Source organism: Suncus etruscus, chromosome 10, assembly GCF_024139225.1.
Source record: "Suncus etruscus isolate mSunEtr1 chromosome 10, mSunEtr1.pri.cur, whole genome shotgun sequence".
Taxonomy (NCBI): Eukaryota; Metazoa; Chordata; class Mammalia; order Eulipotyphla; family Soricidae; genus Suncus; species Suncus etruscus.
The window spans coordinates 66,788,651-66,805,494 of record NC_064857.1 but is presented as its reverse complement, the minus strand read 5'-3'; the positions used below and the strand labels follow the sequence as shown (position 1 = coordinate 66,805,494).

The following is a 16,844-nucleotide window of genomic DNA, read 5'->3' as shown; positions in this document are numbered from 1 at the left end:
AGATCCCATGACCAAGTTACAGCTCTAATACACATTCAAATATCATAACATTGGGCATTAGAGATTAGCATATGAATCTGGGGGCCACATTCAATATAGCCAGCCCAAAACATCGTAAAAGGATGGTTTGGGGGAGATTTGAGAAGCGAATATATTTAAAGTAGAACAAAAATGAAGACAATGGTAGGGCCAGGAATGGATGACAAATATTATATATCTTAATGATGTGAAAATAAACACAGCAATATGTTTTGTTATTGTTATTTTTGTTCTTTTGGGGGGGCACACTCAGCAGTACTCAGAGTTTACTCCTGACTCTGGGCTCAGAAATCACTCCTGACAGCCTCGGGGGACCATATGGGAATGGCAATGATCAAACCCAGGTTGGCTGCGTGCAAGGCATACACTCTTCTTGTGATACTATAGTTCTGGCCACCAACACAGCAATATGTAATATGTAAATTACAGATACAAGCAGAACAAAAATAGGGGCTGGAAAGATAGGATGGTGGAAAAGGCACTTGCCTTGCATGCCGCGAGCCCGGGTTTAGTCCCTGTCACTCATGTGGTCCCCTAAGCTCTGCTTCGAGTGACCCGTGAGCACTGATTCGAGAGTATCCTTGAGCATAGCTGGGTGTGGTCCACAATCAAAAATGCAAGGAAACACCCTCAACAACAAAAATGCAAACATGTCCAGTGAGAGATACCATAAAAGAGGACGAGAAAAGATAGAGCCCTGTCCTTGAAGCTACTTGTATCTTCTTCTGCCTTGCATATGGTATTTAGAGTGTCTCCAGTGAGATATACAGCTTACTGTCTCTCCATTCTTTTTTTTTTTTTTTTTTTTTTGGTTTTTGGGCCACACCCGGTGGTGCTCAGGGGTTACTCCTGGCTCCTGGCTGTCTGCTCAGAAATAGCTCCTGGCATGGGGGACCATATGGGACACCGGGATTCGAACCAACAACCTTAGGTCCTGGATCAGCTGCTTGCAAGGCAAACGCCGCTGTGCTATCTCTCCGGGCCTGTCTCTCCATTCTTAGCTGAGACCAGCACTTCTCAAATTGTGCTGAAATGTCCCTTCATTTTTCCTTTCTGTTTTTTTTTTTTTTTTATGTATACCAATTAAACACACACAATGAAAAGCAAGCAAAATACTAATTTTCATAATTTCCCATTTTAAACACACTTAATAAATACTATCTGGTGCTGGAAATGGTAACTCATTTGCTTTAGTACTACTACTACTAATAATAATAATTTAATAAATATTGTCAGGGGCTTGGGGAAGGAAGATTTGCAATGTGAGGTTCTGGTTTGATGGCTACCCTTACCTAAATTAGTGGATAAATAGGTGAACAAGAACAAAGAAAAAGATTACAAAGCAGCAGGTTCTATTTACTGAATAAAAATATGAAGAAAATATAAAGTTACTTTTGTAGGGTCCAGGGAACTAGTACAGGGATTACAGTGAATACTGTATGTTTCCAATCCAGGTTCATTCCCCAAAATATGGTTTCCCAAGCATCTGGTTTGCCAGATGAATGGCTAAAGAAACAGTGGTACATATACACAAGGGGATATTATGCAGCCATCAGGAGAGATGAAGTCATGAAATGTTCCTATACATGATGTACATGGAATCTATTATGCTGAGTGAAATAAGTCAGAGGGAGAGAGATAGACACAGAATAGTCTCACTCATCTATGGGTTTTAAGAAAAATGAAAGACATTTTTGCAATAATCCTCAGAGACAAAGAGAGGAGGGCTGGAAGGTCCAGCTCACGAAATGAAGCTCACCACAAAGAGTGATGAGTGCAGTTAGAGAAATAACTACATGGAGAACTATCATAACAATGTGAATGAATGAGGAAAGTAAAAAGCCTGTCTTGTGTACAGGTGGAGGTGAGGTGGGGAGGAGGGAGATTTGGAACATTGGTGGTGGGAATGTTGCACTGGTGAAGGGAGGTGTTCTTTACATGAATGAAATCATACAGCTACAATCATATTTGTAATCATGTTGTTTAAATAAAGATAAAAAAGTAGGACCCAATAATCCAACATCTCCCCCTCATTAACTTTATAGAAAAACAAGGTAATTTATATTCCATTGTTCTAAGAAAAGGGCGGATACCTCTAACTAAAAGATAAAGGTTGGCAATGTTTTGCACAGGTGCAGCAAAAGTTGGGAAAATAGAAACAAAGTCTTGGATACCCTAAAAATAGGGTATCCCTGCCCATGAAGCATGATGCCCTAAGACCAACAACAGGCTCCAAGCACACTAATATTTCTAATCACAATGTCTCTCATTAAGGCCCCAGGAAAGGTTCTCCTCAATCACAGTTTTCACTGTCAGGTTTCAATAAGTGGAGATACTGGTGTTAGCACATATCCTATGTCAAAGTCAGGATGTCTTTTTTTGTGTGTGTGTTCATTTTTGGGGGGGGCTACACCCAGTGATGTTCAGGGGTTATACCTAGCTATGTGCTCAGAAATCGCTCCTGGCTCGGGGGACCATATGTGATGCCAGGAATCAAACCCAGGTCCGTCCTGGGTGGGTCAGTCACATTCAACACAAACATCCTACTGCTGTGCTATCGCTCCAGCCCCAAAAGTCAGGATGTCTTGATACATCTCCTGGTTTCATCTCTCCGTTACTTGGCAAGGCAGAAAAATCTGCCTTCAAAGCAAGTCTTTGCTAATTTCCAAGCCGTAGTCAGGATAGCGTGTTAGCCCACTCTGGGACAAGTATATGCCAAGACAGTTCCATTCATTCTTAGACAATATCCAATTTATCTAGGCCATTCTACCTTTATGGTCTCCCTATCATGTCAGGGTTGCCTAGGCTTGGCCAATGTAAAGATGTGAAGGTCTAGTCAAAATGATGACTCGGAAGGTAGCCTTCGGCCTCTTATCCTCTATATGAGAGTTCAGGCAGGAGGGGTCTATTTCAACCCTCTTCAAGGTTGGGAAAGACTCTGATCTCCAGAACTTTATTATTTAGAGAATAGTCCAGGCAATGCAGATTCAGGGTCTGTACTGGTAGTGGTGTAGAAAACCTGGTGTAGACAACCTGGTGTAGGTGCAGAGAACCATGCCAGACCCAAGGTTCAGGGTTAACTGACCAATGTCCAAGTAAATAAAGCCTTATGTCACATCACTATGTTCAGGGTGGAAGGCCCCTGTAACAAAATTACTGAGTTCTCATCATTAATGGATAATAACTCCTCTTAGTATCTAATGATTGTTTTTCTTTTTTCTACTTTTTGCACATACCTAGAAGGAAGTATCTAATGTTTTCCGATTTTTTTTTTTTTTTTTGGTTTTTGGGCCACACCCGGTAACACTCAGGGGTTACTCCTGGTTATGTGCTCAGAAGTTGCTCCTGGCTTGGGGGACCATATGGGACACCGGGGGATCGAACCGCGGTCCGTCCAAGGCTAGCGCAGGCAAGGCAGGCGCACCTTACCTTTAGCGCCACCGCCCGGCCCCGATGTTTTCCGATTTTAATGTACCCATGCAAAAGGAACAGTGACATAGGATACTATTATGCTAAGGGTATGATAATAATAAGCAATCCCTAACCTGATTCTATCAAAAGCACAAAAACTTCAAGGGTACTATCTCCTAAGAATTCCTACTAGCATATCTAAAGAAAAGGAAGAAAGCTGTAACTACATAATGAAATACACCATCGAGTATATACATATTGAAGAGATACACTTAAGTATACAAAAAGGGTATACATATCCTCTGAGTCTTTTGAGATAGTCTGAGGAGAGGATAAATTCCAGATCCCAACATCAGTCCACAAAAACAGTCTTGTGGAGTCTGAAAAATATGGCTCACAGCATTCATAGATCAGAAAATGCCCTAGAGGTGAGGATCTCTCAAAAGCCAAAAGCAGTTGAGAGTAACACTCCATGATGAGGGACCGGAGCAATAGTGCAGCGGTATGATATTTGCCTTGCATGTGGCTGACCCGGGACAGACCTCAGTTCAATCCCCCCAGCGTCCCATATGGTCCCCCAAGACAAGAGCGATTTTTGAGCGCAGAGCCAGGAGTAACCCCTGAGCATCACTGAGTGTGGCCCCAAAACCAGAAAAAAAAAAAAAAAAAGAAGTCCATGGTGAAATGAAGTGGTAGAAATTGACCACCAAGAATACATTAGCAACAGCAGTGTGATTGTGTGTGCTTTGCCTTCTTCTTTGAGGATGACTTGCAGTTCAATGACTCAAGAGACACTGACAGAACCAGCAGCCAGAGCAATTACATAGAGCAGGTGATCTGTATGCAGGATGAGCCACTGGAGAACATGAACAGTTCACATGCCAATGGTGTCTCCCAAGCCCTGCTCCCCATGCGGTGGGTTGTCTGCAACAAGTCCATCTGGGCTGACTTATATTGATCCTTCAAACTTACACTGGAGCAGTACCATAAGCACCAGTGAGGCCACTGTGGCAGTGGTGGCATCATCTTCCTCCCTGAAGAAAGAAATGGCCATATACAAGAAGACTATATACAATATAGACAATACATATAATACAGATGGACATTAAACTAACATAGAGGTGGCCACACACACACACACACACACACACACATAGGATTCATAGGAAAATTGATCCAAATGGAATGGGTCAAAGCACTTCAAAATATAAGATTGCCAGTTATGAAAATTTTCTAGTTCCTTGGAGTGATCGACATTGATGGAGGGCTGCTGAAAAAAGGCTTCATGGTTTAGAACATACATAGAGCATTCTTAAAACAATCATAATATTAAGCCTAGAATACAAAGTGATTTGGTGATGAGCACTGTAAAAAGTTTATGGCATTCAGATGCCTTACCCAAGGATTGCTGTGGAGAGAGACATTAGAAGATAAGGCAGGTATAATCAAATGAAAAATAAATGATTTAAAAAGTATCCTGCTGTGTGTCATAGTGGATGAAATAAATAAACCCTATTATTGTCTTAGAGTTCTTCTTTAATAAACACTTTATTTTTGGTTGTTGGGCCACGCCTGGTGATGCTCAGGGGTTACTCCTGGCTATGCACTCAGAAATTGCTCCTGGCTTGGGGGACCATATAGGACACTGGGGGATCGAACCCATTTCCGCGTGCAAGGAAAACACCCTACCGCTGTGCTATCAATCAGGCCCCTTAAAAAAAAAAAAACACTTTAAGGCTCCATACAACATATATTTAACTGTAGATGTCAAAGGCACGGATAAATGAGCAAAAATCTCTGATGTCTGAGATTCTTGGTGACAGTTGAGGCATTAAGTTGTGGATTTAAGCTGGCCTTGGAAAATTGTAGCAATAATAGACTAACTAAACTGCTTGTGTCTCTGCCAAGATTGTTTTAAGGCATTTGAGCCAACAAGATGATCACCATTTTCCTTTATATGTCTATTCTGCCTATCAGCTTTGTTCAAGTCCTGATGAAGACACGCCACCAAGAATAGAAGTAGTCCATATGTATCCTGTTGACAGTCTCCTGAAAACTGTTATCTTTCCAATGGTCATATTATAGTCTTTTGGGTTGATATATCTGTGCTGTCCTCCCACAAGGCTTTTATAATCTTTTTTAACCCCCCCCCCGCCCCGAAAAGGGAGTGCACCATTCCTAGAAGTACTGCAATACCAGGTCAATGCACGGAACGAATGGAGCAAGCTCCTCTTCCGACTCCCAGCTTCAAAAATCCATTTAATATATTGTCCTTGGATAGAGGACATATCAGATATTAAACTGATAAGAACAGATACTACACTTGATCTTAGCCAAAAGGCCGAGAAGCGATGTTTTTTTTTTATTCTTCTAAAATTATGGAATGCTTCATGAATTTGCATGTTATCCTTGCATAGGGGCCATGCTAATCTTGTCTGTATTATTCCAATCCTAGTACATGTGCTGCCGAAGTGAGCATGGCTTTTATAATCTTACCAAACTCTTCTGCCACATTGCATTTATGTTACAATAGATTTGATCTTCCTTATAATGATTCTGGTAAAATTAATCAGTCAAACTGGGAATATTATACAGGCTTTGTAGCACTGAGTTCACATAACAAGTGTTTCCTAAATTATGAAGTCTGGTGAGAGCAGGACCAGTTCCCTCACTTACCGAATCTAAATCCTGGAACTGGTCATTTCCACTCCCAATAGTCTCTGCCTCATTGTGTGGTGTCAGCTTATTGTCCTGGTTACCTGTTGAGGTCATAGTTTTTTTCCTGTTTTCATTTGAGGGGGGCATACCTGGAAATGCTCAGGTGTTACTTCTGGCTCTGTGCTCAGGAATCACTCCTTGCAGGCTCAGGGGACCATATAGGATGCCTGGACTCGAACCCAGGTCGGTCCTGGGTTGGCTGCATGCAAGGCAAACACCCTACCGATGTGCTATCACTCTGGCCCCCGATCTCATTCTTTTTGTAGTAATTTGTGTTGGTTCTGAGGGAGGTTTGCAGTCTTATACATTTGTGTCTGAATTTTTTCATTTGTGAGACTCCTGCTTCTGACAAGGCATAGTGGGACCCAATGTTTCTTGATAGGGTTACCATTAGTAGAAACATAAGCATATCATTTTCTTTGAATGAGATTACCAGTAATCCATTCATTATCCATTTTTACCTAAACAGATAATTTTTTTCGTACCCAAACATCTACTTTAAAGTGTTTTTTTTTTCAGCTGTATAAAGCTCTCCTTTAGGATAAAGTTCAGAAGTTTACTGAAAATGTTACAGATAAAATGTATGTGGGTGACATGCCTCTTTTTCTATATTTTAATAGTTGATTTTTGCGAGTTCTGTGAGCTCTTTCAACCATGGTTTGTCCCTGTGGACTATAAGGGATGCCAGTGATATGTTTGATTTGCCATTCCTTACAAAATAAAAAGTTTTACTGGTTTAGGCCAGGTCATTGTCTGTCTTTATGGATTGGGGAATGCACATAAAAGAAAAGCACTGAAGCATGAAGTGAAAACTGCTTTAGCTCATTCTGAAGTCATTGGAATTCCCCATATAAAATAGGATTAAGTATTGATCTCATGAAGATAGGGTTTTGTTGAAAAAAGTCAGCATGTGTAATATCCATTTGCCACAATTCATTAGTCTGTAAGCCTTGGGGATTGGCCCCAGCTACATGTGCTCTTTTATTCAAGGGTACACAAATGGTACATGTATTGACTATTTTTTTTTTGTGGGTCACACCCGGCAGTGCTCAGGGTATTTCCTGGCTCCGTGCTCAGAAATTGCTCCTGGCAGGCACGGGGGACCATATGGGACGCCGGGATTCGAACTGATGACCTTCTGCATGAAAGGTAAACGCCTTACCTCCATGCTATCTCTCCAGCCCCATGTATTGACTATTTGTCTAGCTTGCCTCCATAGAATAAGATAGTTGACATACAAACGATGGGCATTTGTATGTAATGCTGCATGTTCTTCTGCCTGTGACTTAAATATTGGTATAGCCACACGATCAGCAGTTTCCCTAGAGCCATCAGCCCTGGGAAGCCAGACTCTTACATGAGTGATAAATATTGGCTCAGAATGTTTTTTGGAAGGGCTTATAATTGCTACAGCAAATCTTGAACAACCTGGTCATGAGCATTTAAAGAGGCAGTTACTATGCTTGGGAATAATCCTGCAATGTATAAGGAGGAAATAATGAAGGTAAAAGAAATCTTCACAGAAGTTCCAAAGACTTCTTGACAGAAACTCAGTCTAATGGTACCTTGATCTTCAACTTCCTAGGCTTCAGGAACTTTATGGAATATGTTTTTACCAAACTCAATCTGCCTTTGTCAGGGTAGTGCAAGCTACAAGAGTTAAAAATAATTTATTTGTTCTGTTTTGTTTTTGTGACACACCCAGCAGCGTTCAGGGGTTATTCTTGGCTTTGCACTCAAATCACTTCTGGTGGGTTCGAGAGACCATACAAAATACCAGGGATCAAACCTGGTTCAGTCCTGGGTTGGCCGAGCGTAAAGCAAATGCCCTACTCACTGTGCTATTGCTTTGGCTCCTAAAATAATTTCTAAATCAACTTGCAAAATGTTTTTAAAAATAAAAAATTCTTAGTCTTCACTAAGCATAATTTATTAGTAAGGGACAATGCACAAACTTATGATACAAACTATTTAGCACAAGTATTTTTTCCCTAGACTTTGCAGCTATCCATTTAAAAATATTCCTGCATAAAACTTTTTTTTTTTTTGGTTTTTGGGCCACACCCGTTTAACGCTCAGGGGTTACTCCTGGCTATGTGCTCAGAAATCGCCCCTGGCTTGGGGGGACCATATGGGACGCCGGGGGATCGAACCGCGGTCCGTTCCTTGGTAGCGCTTACAAGGCAGACACCTTATCTCCAGCGCCACCTTCCCGGCCCCCCTGCATAAAACTTAATAAGTCACATTTGTTGACAAAGATCCTTTATCATTTCTAAAAATGGACTTGTCAGCAATTAGAAATCTAGTAAGAATTTTTCCTTCATATAATCATGTTAAAATTGCATATATTGCTAGCCTAGGAGACGGACCGCGGTTCGATCCCCCGGCGTCCCATATGGTCCCCCAAGCCAGGAGCGACTTCTGAGCGCATAGCCAGGAGTAACCCCTGAGCGTCACCAGGTGTGGCCCAAAAACCAAAAAAAAAAAAAAAAAAAAAAGGATATCACTAGACTTATATTATTTTTTTTTTGATTTTGGGCCACACCCAGAGATGCTCAGGGGTTACTCCTGGTTCTGAGCTCAGAAATCATCCTTGTCAGGCTAGGTGGACCATAATGGGATGTTGGGAATCAAACACAGGTCGGCTGCATGCAAGGAAACACCCTATTGTTGTGCTATTGCTCTGGCAATATAGTTTCAGACCCTTAGATTCATTTTAAGAGTTAAAGCAGATCAATGCAGATAATTGAGAGAGAGAGAGAGAGAGAGAGAGAGAGAGAGAGAGAGAGAGAGAGAGAGAGAGAGAGAGAGAGAGAGAGAGAGAGAGAGATCAAGGGTTAAGCACATGGATTGATCCCTGATACCATCAAATTCCCTGATGAGCACCTGACGCAATCCCAAGCATCCAGCCAGTTGAAGCTCCTCAAAACTACTGGATGTAGCTTCAAAACTCAAAAAATAAAGTAGTGAAAGAAAAAAAATGTTTTCCTGAACCAAACCACCAACATGCCAAAAATGACAGCATGTTTGAAAGAACTTGAAAGGAGGGTCTGACCTTAAGAATCCTACACCCCAGTCTCACACTTGTCTCACACTTGACCCTTGTGCCTATGAACTCGTCCATGACTTCAACTTTTGCTCATTCCTCCTTGAGACATGTATTGTTTCCCCAATTACAACCGCTAATAGATTTATTTTTGGGTTTTGGGCTACACCTCGGAGTGCTCAAGTTTTCTCATTGATTCCCATAGCCTACTGATTGTGCTAAATAATATATTGATTAACATAACATGCATGTACTTTTTTTTTTTTTTTTTTTTTGGTTTTTGGGCCACACCCAGCGGTGCTCAGGGGTTACTCCTGGCTGTCTACTCAGAAATAGCTCCTGGCAGATACAGGGGACCATATGGGACACTGAGATTCGAACCAACCACCTTAATCCTGGATTGGCTGATTGCAAGGCAAACACCGCTGTGCTATCTCTCTGGGCCCCATGTACTTTTGAAGTAATGTTTTGTCCTGGTGGAAATACCAAGAAGTCAAACTGCTGGGTTATACATCAGCTTCTTACTTTTCTGAGAAATCTTCAGAGTTTTCCAAGAGGGTAAACCAGACATTCCCACCAACAGCGGATGAGTTCCTTTCTTGCCTCATTCCTGACAAAATTGTCATCTTTTTTTCTCTTTTCTTTTGGTCTTTGGGCCACACCAGACAGCATTCAGGGCTTATTCCTGGCTGTGCTCAGAAATTACTCCTGACAGACTCTGGGGACCATAGAGGATGCCTGGGGTTGAACCCAGATAGACCAAGTGCAAGGCAAACGCCCTAGCCACTGTTGCTATCACTCCAACCCCTTCAAGTTTATTTAGTTTTGTTTTTGTTTTAGGGCCATACCTGGCGGTGCTCAAGGGTTATTCCTGGCTCTGCACTCGGCAATCACTCCTGGTAGACTCAGGGGACCATATGGGATGCTGGGATCAAACCCGGGTCAGCCACATGCAAGGCAAGCACCCTACACGTTGTGCTATTGCTCTGGCCAGAAGACAAACACTTTCTCATCTGTTTATTGGCCATGTGCCTTCTTCAGATAAATATCTGTTAATTTTCTTTGGATATTTGTCATTGACGATCTTTGAGAGTACTTTACATATTTTGGATATTAACACTTATTTGATGTGCTGATGAAACTTATTTTCTCCCATTCAGTTGTATGTTTTTTAGTTTTAGCTAGAGGTTTTATTGGTTTTTGCCATGCAAAAACTCTTAAATTTAATATAATACCACTTGTTGATGTGTGTGTGTGTGTGTGTGTGTGTGTGTGTGTGTGTTGTCCTTGCCAATGGCATCATATCATTGAAACAGTTTTGAGGTCCTAGTCTTAGAACATTCTGCCTACATTTTCATTGATGTATTTTATGGATTCTGTCTGAAGGTCATGATCCATTTTGAACTGACTTTTGTAGAAGTCAGTGGATGCTGATGCGAGTATCTGAAGCTGTCCTCCCAATATTTCACCAATTCTATGTAGTTTTGTAAATAAAATAAATTATTAAAAACTTATTAAATCCTAGTCTAGTGTTCACCTATATTCTACTGGCTTCATTACTTCTCCCAAAAAATTCTCTCAGTTTTGAACTTTTGGTTCTGAGCTTTCTGGTCATCTCTTTAGAGATGAAACCCTATCATTTAAGCACATACCATGACTGTAAAACCAAGTCATATTAAAATAGAATGAGAATAAGAAACTGGTATTAATTCCTTCATAACCACTTTCATTGCCATTAAGTACTTACTATGTGCCAGTCAGGAATGGGTGTGTATGTTATTTGTCTACAGAACAAAGCTCAATTTTTTTTTCCCAATAAAAGAGCCAGATAGTACAGAGGTTAAGATATCACCCTTCTATATGATGAATTGAGTTCAATTCTTGGAACCCTATATGGCCCCCAAGTCCTCCCAGAAGTGCCTAAGACAGAGCCATGAATAAGCCCTGAGTATTATCAAGTAAGACCCCCTTAAAAAATAAGAATAGTATTTAATTCCCTAGCTTAGATTAAAAGTCAAACTTTAATAAAGGCAGAGACCATTTAAATAGATATATTCCAATGGTGAAATATTTCAGGAATAAGAGGAATTGATTCACCACCAGAACATCAAATAGTAATTGTTGCTGCAAGAAAGATTGATCAATGTAGTTCAAGAACTTAAAAAGAATACTGCACATAGCCTCTTCTGCCAAAAATTTATTATTTATTTTGTATAATTTTAACACATATATCCACAAATATTCTCCCAGCAGATAATGTAGCTTAATTTCTTTTCACTTGAGTCTAGACTAGATATCATGACTTCAAGAGAACAGTGTGAAAAGTATAAATAATCATGCAGTAAAGTCCTGCCTGCCAGATAGTATCTCAAGGAAGTAACAAAAATGTATGAAGCTCTTAAGACAGCAATATATATATATATATATATATATATATATATATATATATATATATATATATATATTTTTTTTTTTTTTTTTTTTTTGGATTTTGGGCCACACCCGGCGGTGCTCAGGGGTTACTCCTGGCTGTCTGCTCTGCTCAGAAATAGCTCCTGGCAGGCACGGGGGGCCATTTGGGACACCAGGATTCGAACCAACCACCTTAGGTCCTGGATCGGCTGTTTGCAAGGCAAACACCGCTGTGCTATCTCTCCGGGAATATTTTCTTTTTTAGGCAACGTTTAGCTATGATGCACATCACGTAGGTGGCATTCTTCAAAAATACTTCTGACAGTACAATCAAAAGACATTAAGTATAAAGTTTTAAGAATCGTTCTACCAACTATCTGGCTAATACCCTTTCAAAGCATTGAGAGATCCTGAAAATCAAGACCAAGGAAACATCCCTCAAATTAAAGGAGATTCAGGAGACAGAATGACGAAATGCATTGTAGAATTCTAGATTGGATCCTGAAATAGAAAAATGGCAATTAGTGGAATTAATTTTTCCACACTGGTGAAATCCAAATAAAACTGCAACTTTTGTAGAGTTTGGTATTAAGTCAGTATTAAGGACATTCCTGGCTTGATGGTGTTCCAGTTTCTAATCTGCCAACTTTAAGGGGAAGTTGGTGAAGTTTATGTGTGGGAACTCTATGAATTTTGATTTTTCTTTTGCTGTTTGGCTTCGTTTCTCGCAGGTGTCCTCAAACTTTTTAAACAGGGGACCAGTTCATTGTTCTTCAGACTGTTGGAGGGCCAGATTATAGTAAGAACAAAAATTATGAACAAATTTCTATACACACTGCATATATCTTATTTAGAAGTGAAGAAACAAAATGGGAATAAATATAATATGTGGCCCGCGGGGCGTAGTTTGGAGACCCCTGGAAGGTGTTGATATAAATGGAAAATTTATAGGGGCCGGGCGGTGGCGCTGGAGGTAAGTGCCTGCCTTACCTGCGCTAGCCTAGGAGACGGACCGCGGTTCGATCCCCCGGCGTCCCATATGGTCCCCCAAGCCAGGAGCGACTTCTGAGCGCATAGCCAGGAGTAACCCCTGAGCGTCACCGGGTGTGGCCCAAAAACCAAAAAAAAAAAAGAAAATTTATAATTCTAAACTCCACTTTTTCCTGGCTTCTGGAGAACCCAATCTGTGACAACACACATTATTTAAACCTCTCCACCACATCCCTGTACAGGTATTATAGTAAGTCCGGATGTAAATCATTTTCTTAGATTCTAGCCTTCGTATTATATGAATGGTAGCTTATTTAGTTGAGAACCGTTTAGAATACCACAGATGATGACTATTCATGTAGTAAATAATTTCATCTTGCTCATCAGCCAGAAGCTCTTTTCTTATAAGCTCCATGGTGTAAAATACATGTACAACTGACGGGGTGTAAGCCCCTGGTAGATCTAGTAAAGTGAAGTGCGTATCTGCTAAATTCAGCATGCCTTCTGGCAAGTCCGGTTGTAACTCTGGTCTCACACAGTTGGGAGAGGGGAGAATGGGGGAGAGACAGGCACTTGATTCAGACACAGTTAAAGGAGTTGGATGCCAAGAAGTCCTCGGTAATCAAGAGAAATATTTGAAGACAGGACTTAAAAATCTCAAAACAAGGAGCTGGAGAGATAGCATGGAGGTAAGGAGTGTTTGCCTTGCATGCAGGATGGTGGTTCGAATCCTGGTATCCTGAGCCTGCCACGAGCGATTTCTGAGTGTAGAGCCAGGAGTAACCCCTGATCCCAAAACAAAAACAAACAAAAAAATATCTCAAAATGAATGCAAATACTCCCTGAGGAGTTTGCAGGTTTGTCTTAATCTGTCAAGCTGAACCGCACCGGTTCATAATGGGTTGTGATCCCGACTTCCAACTTAAAGCAGGTTAGGTCCTCATACTTGGTCTCTATAAATTGGTTATACTTTTTCCCCCTAATTAAAAAAATCATTTTAGGGGCCGGGAAGGTGGCGCTAGAGGTAAGGTGTCTACCTTACAAGCGCTAGCGTAGGATGGACCGCAGTTCGATCCCCCGGCGTCCCATATGGTCCCCCCAAGCCAGGGGCGATTTCTGAGCGCATAGCCAGGAGTAGCCCCTGAGCGTCAAATGGGTGAGGCCCAAAAACCAAAAAAAAAAAAAAAAATCATTTTAATAACAAAAATTAAAAAAAAAAAAAAAGAGCAATAGTACCGTGGGGAGGGCATTTACCTTGTACACAATTGACCTAGGTTCAAATACTGGCTTCACATATGATCTCCAAACCCCACCACATTTGGTGGCACTCAGGGGTTACTCCAGGCTCTGTGCTCAGAAACTACTCCGGGCAGTCTCGGATATGGGGATAGAACCCAGGTCAGATGCAAGCAAGGCAAATACTCTCCAGGCTGTGCTATCGCTCTGGTCCTGTTTCTATTTTTTTTTTTTTTTTTGGTTTTTGGGCCACACCCGGCGGTGCTCAGGGGTTACTCCTGGCTGTCTGCTCAGAAATAGTTTAGCTCCTGGCAGGCACGGGGGACCATATGGGACACCGGGATTTGAACCAACCACCTTTGGTTTTGGATCGGCTGCTTGCAAGGCAAACGCTACTGTGCTATCTCTCCATCCCTCCTGTTTCTATTTTTAAGATAAAGTACACACTTGGTGTCCTCTCTTTGGCTTTTCTTTGACTATCATACAATGAGCCAGGAAACCAAGGCAACTCTACCACCTTTTTTGGGGGTGGAGGGTTGGGTCACACCCAGCAGCGCTCAGGGGCTACTCCTGGCTCTATGCTCAGAAATCACTCCTGGCAGGCTCGGGGAACCACATGGGATGTGGGGATTCGAACCACCGTCCTTCTGTATGCAAGGCAAATGCCTTACCTCCAAACTATCTCTCCGGCCCCAACTCTACCACCTTTGAAGACTCAGTGTACCCTGTCCCAATCATAGACCTGCGATTGGGTAGACGGTGGTGCACATTTTACCCCTTATCACTTTCCCACAAGTTCCCTTTGAAATCGACCAGTGACTTTCGGCTATTCCAATAGTCAGAGTTGGTGTCCCACAATGCTCCCAAACTCTGTGAGTGTCCCAGAATGCTCCAGTCTTAGTATTCTCTTTCTTCATGAATACAGCCTAAGTAGCCTCCATCCCCTTGGCTAGGGCAGCAGGGAAGATCCCAAAACTGCCCACTTCCCAATGTTCCTCCATGAGCCAACGTTCAGCAGAGGCTCAAGTGTCAGAGTCTATGGCCTGGGAAGTGTCTATGGATCTGAAAATTGAGCAAAACATTCTGTTGTTTGGTTTTTGGGCCACACCGAGCAGTGCCCAGGGGTTACTCCTGGCAGGCTCGGGGGACCATGTGAGATGATGGGGATCAAACTCAGGTCAGCTGTGTACAATGCAAATGCCCTACCTGCTGTACTATTGCCCTGGCCCCAGTTCTCAAAGTTTTTAATCTCTTTGCTTTGTTCCACAATAGGTACAAAATAGTTTATCAACACCCTGCTATCACTGAATGTATCATTCTATGTGGTCATAGATAATAATGCAATTAAGCTGGCTCATCAAAAATTATCAGCAATATGTCTGAACAATGAGAAAGTGTTGGTTCAGCCATGGCCAACGTACTCAAGAGGAAAGAAAACAGATAGGCTAACATGCTAAGGCTAGGCCAAAGGTCCTTTGGATGGTGGCCAAGAAAGGCAGAAACATTAAGATCTTCCTAATCTGCTCCTGCAGGTGTCATGTCCCACATCAGAAGTCAGTTTGGATAAGCAAGACTCTCCAAAACCACCTGAGTGATTGTATGAACTGTTTTATCTTGATTTTTCTTTCTTCCTAAGAGCTTTTGTTAAGGGCCCCAGAAGAAACGAATTTCTATGATCAGCAGTTAAGCCAGCTAATTCTCTCTTAAAATTTCTATATATGTGGATATTAAAAATAATTTGAAGATTAAAAGCATAAAAACTTACCTAGTATCAAGATCACTTTTACTAAGAGCCAATTAATTTCTTTGTGTTTGTGTTTTAATTCCCCGTTTTCTTTTTTTTCTTTTTTTTTTTTTTTGGTTTTTGGGCCACACCCGTTTGACGCTCAGGGGTTACTCCTGGCTATATGCTCAGAAATCGCCCCTGGCTTGGGGGGACCATATGGGACGCCGGGGGATCGAACCGCGGTCCGTTCCTTGGCTAGCGCTTGTAAGGCAGACACCTTAGCTCTAGCGCCACCTTCCCAGCCCCATTTCCCCGTTTTCTTAAAAAAAAAAAAAAAGGTAAAAATTTGAGACAGGAGAAAATTTACACATGCTGACTATCACATATACAACCTTAGAAAGAAAACAAAAGAATCATTCACTGAACAAAGATTTATTGAGCAGCCATCAGGCACCAGGCACTGTTCTCAATACTAGAGACAAAGAAGAGAACAAAAGAAAAGAAAATCCCAGCTCAGATACATGGCAGTCGGAGAGATTACACGTAAGAGATAAAGTAAATTATATAGTGTTAAACCATGGTAATTGCTACAGAAACAAACAAACAGAGTGGCTCTAATAGCAAGAAAGATTATCATTTAAAATAATGATAAAGGTAATGAGTATACCAGGCAATAAAAGGCCAAAAACAAAACAAAACAAAACAAAACAAAAAAAACCCCAAAAACAAAAAATCAACTCAAATTTCACTCTCACATATAACATTAACATTGCAGAAAAATATCATTCCCAAAATCACTTCCAGTTTATGTAGGAGAAAAAAATGATTTTAAAATGAATACAGAATAAAATATAATCTTTCAATAATAAAAAATCCATTTTTACTTCTTCTCATATGTTACTAGTCACCCAGCTCTGAATTTAGGAATTAAATTATAATTAGTTTGCTTCAAACTGACTTCTTTGAAGAAGACTTCTTCCACTTCAGGTTCAAGGTTTCTTTCTCTCTACTTATTTATTTAGCAGTTTTTAAAAATTGTTTCTATCTGAAGGTCTTACATTTTCTTTCAGATTTATTCTGGGTTATTCGAGCTTTTATTTTTCCTATTATCACCTAACGTTGCAATAGTACTTTTCAAAAAATATGAAATACATACCTTCTATCTTATAACTTTAATAAATTCTTTAAAATTATATATTTGAATTTTCTACAAACACAATCACATCATATGAGAATGAAAAATGTGTTTTTTTCCATTTTGCACTG

At 41.0% G+C, this 16,844-nt stretch overlaps 2 non-coding genes across 2 annotated transcripts; both read right to left on the bottom strand.

The window, feature by feature from the left end:
* Positions 1–5,612: 5,612 nt before the first annotated feature.
* LOC126021331 (U2 spliceosomal RNA) lies at positions 5,613–5,803 on the bottom strand. The gene has a single exon (XR_007499877.1). It is a non-coding gene; the product is annotated as a U2 spliceosomal RNA (small nuclear RNA).
* A 19-nt stretch (positions 5,804–5,822) lies between these two features.
* Positions 5,823–5,929, bottom strand: LOC126021711 (U6 spliceosomal RNA). The gene has a single exon (XR_007500201.1). It is a non-coding gene; the product is annotated as a U6 spliceosomal RNA (small nuclear RNA).
* Positions 5,930–16,844: the final 10,915 nt, after the last annotated feature.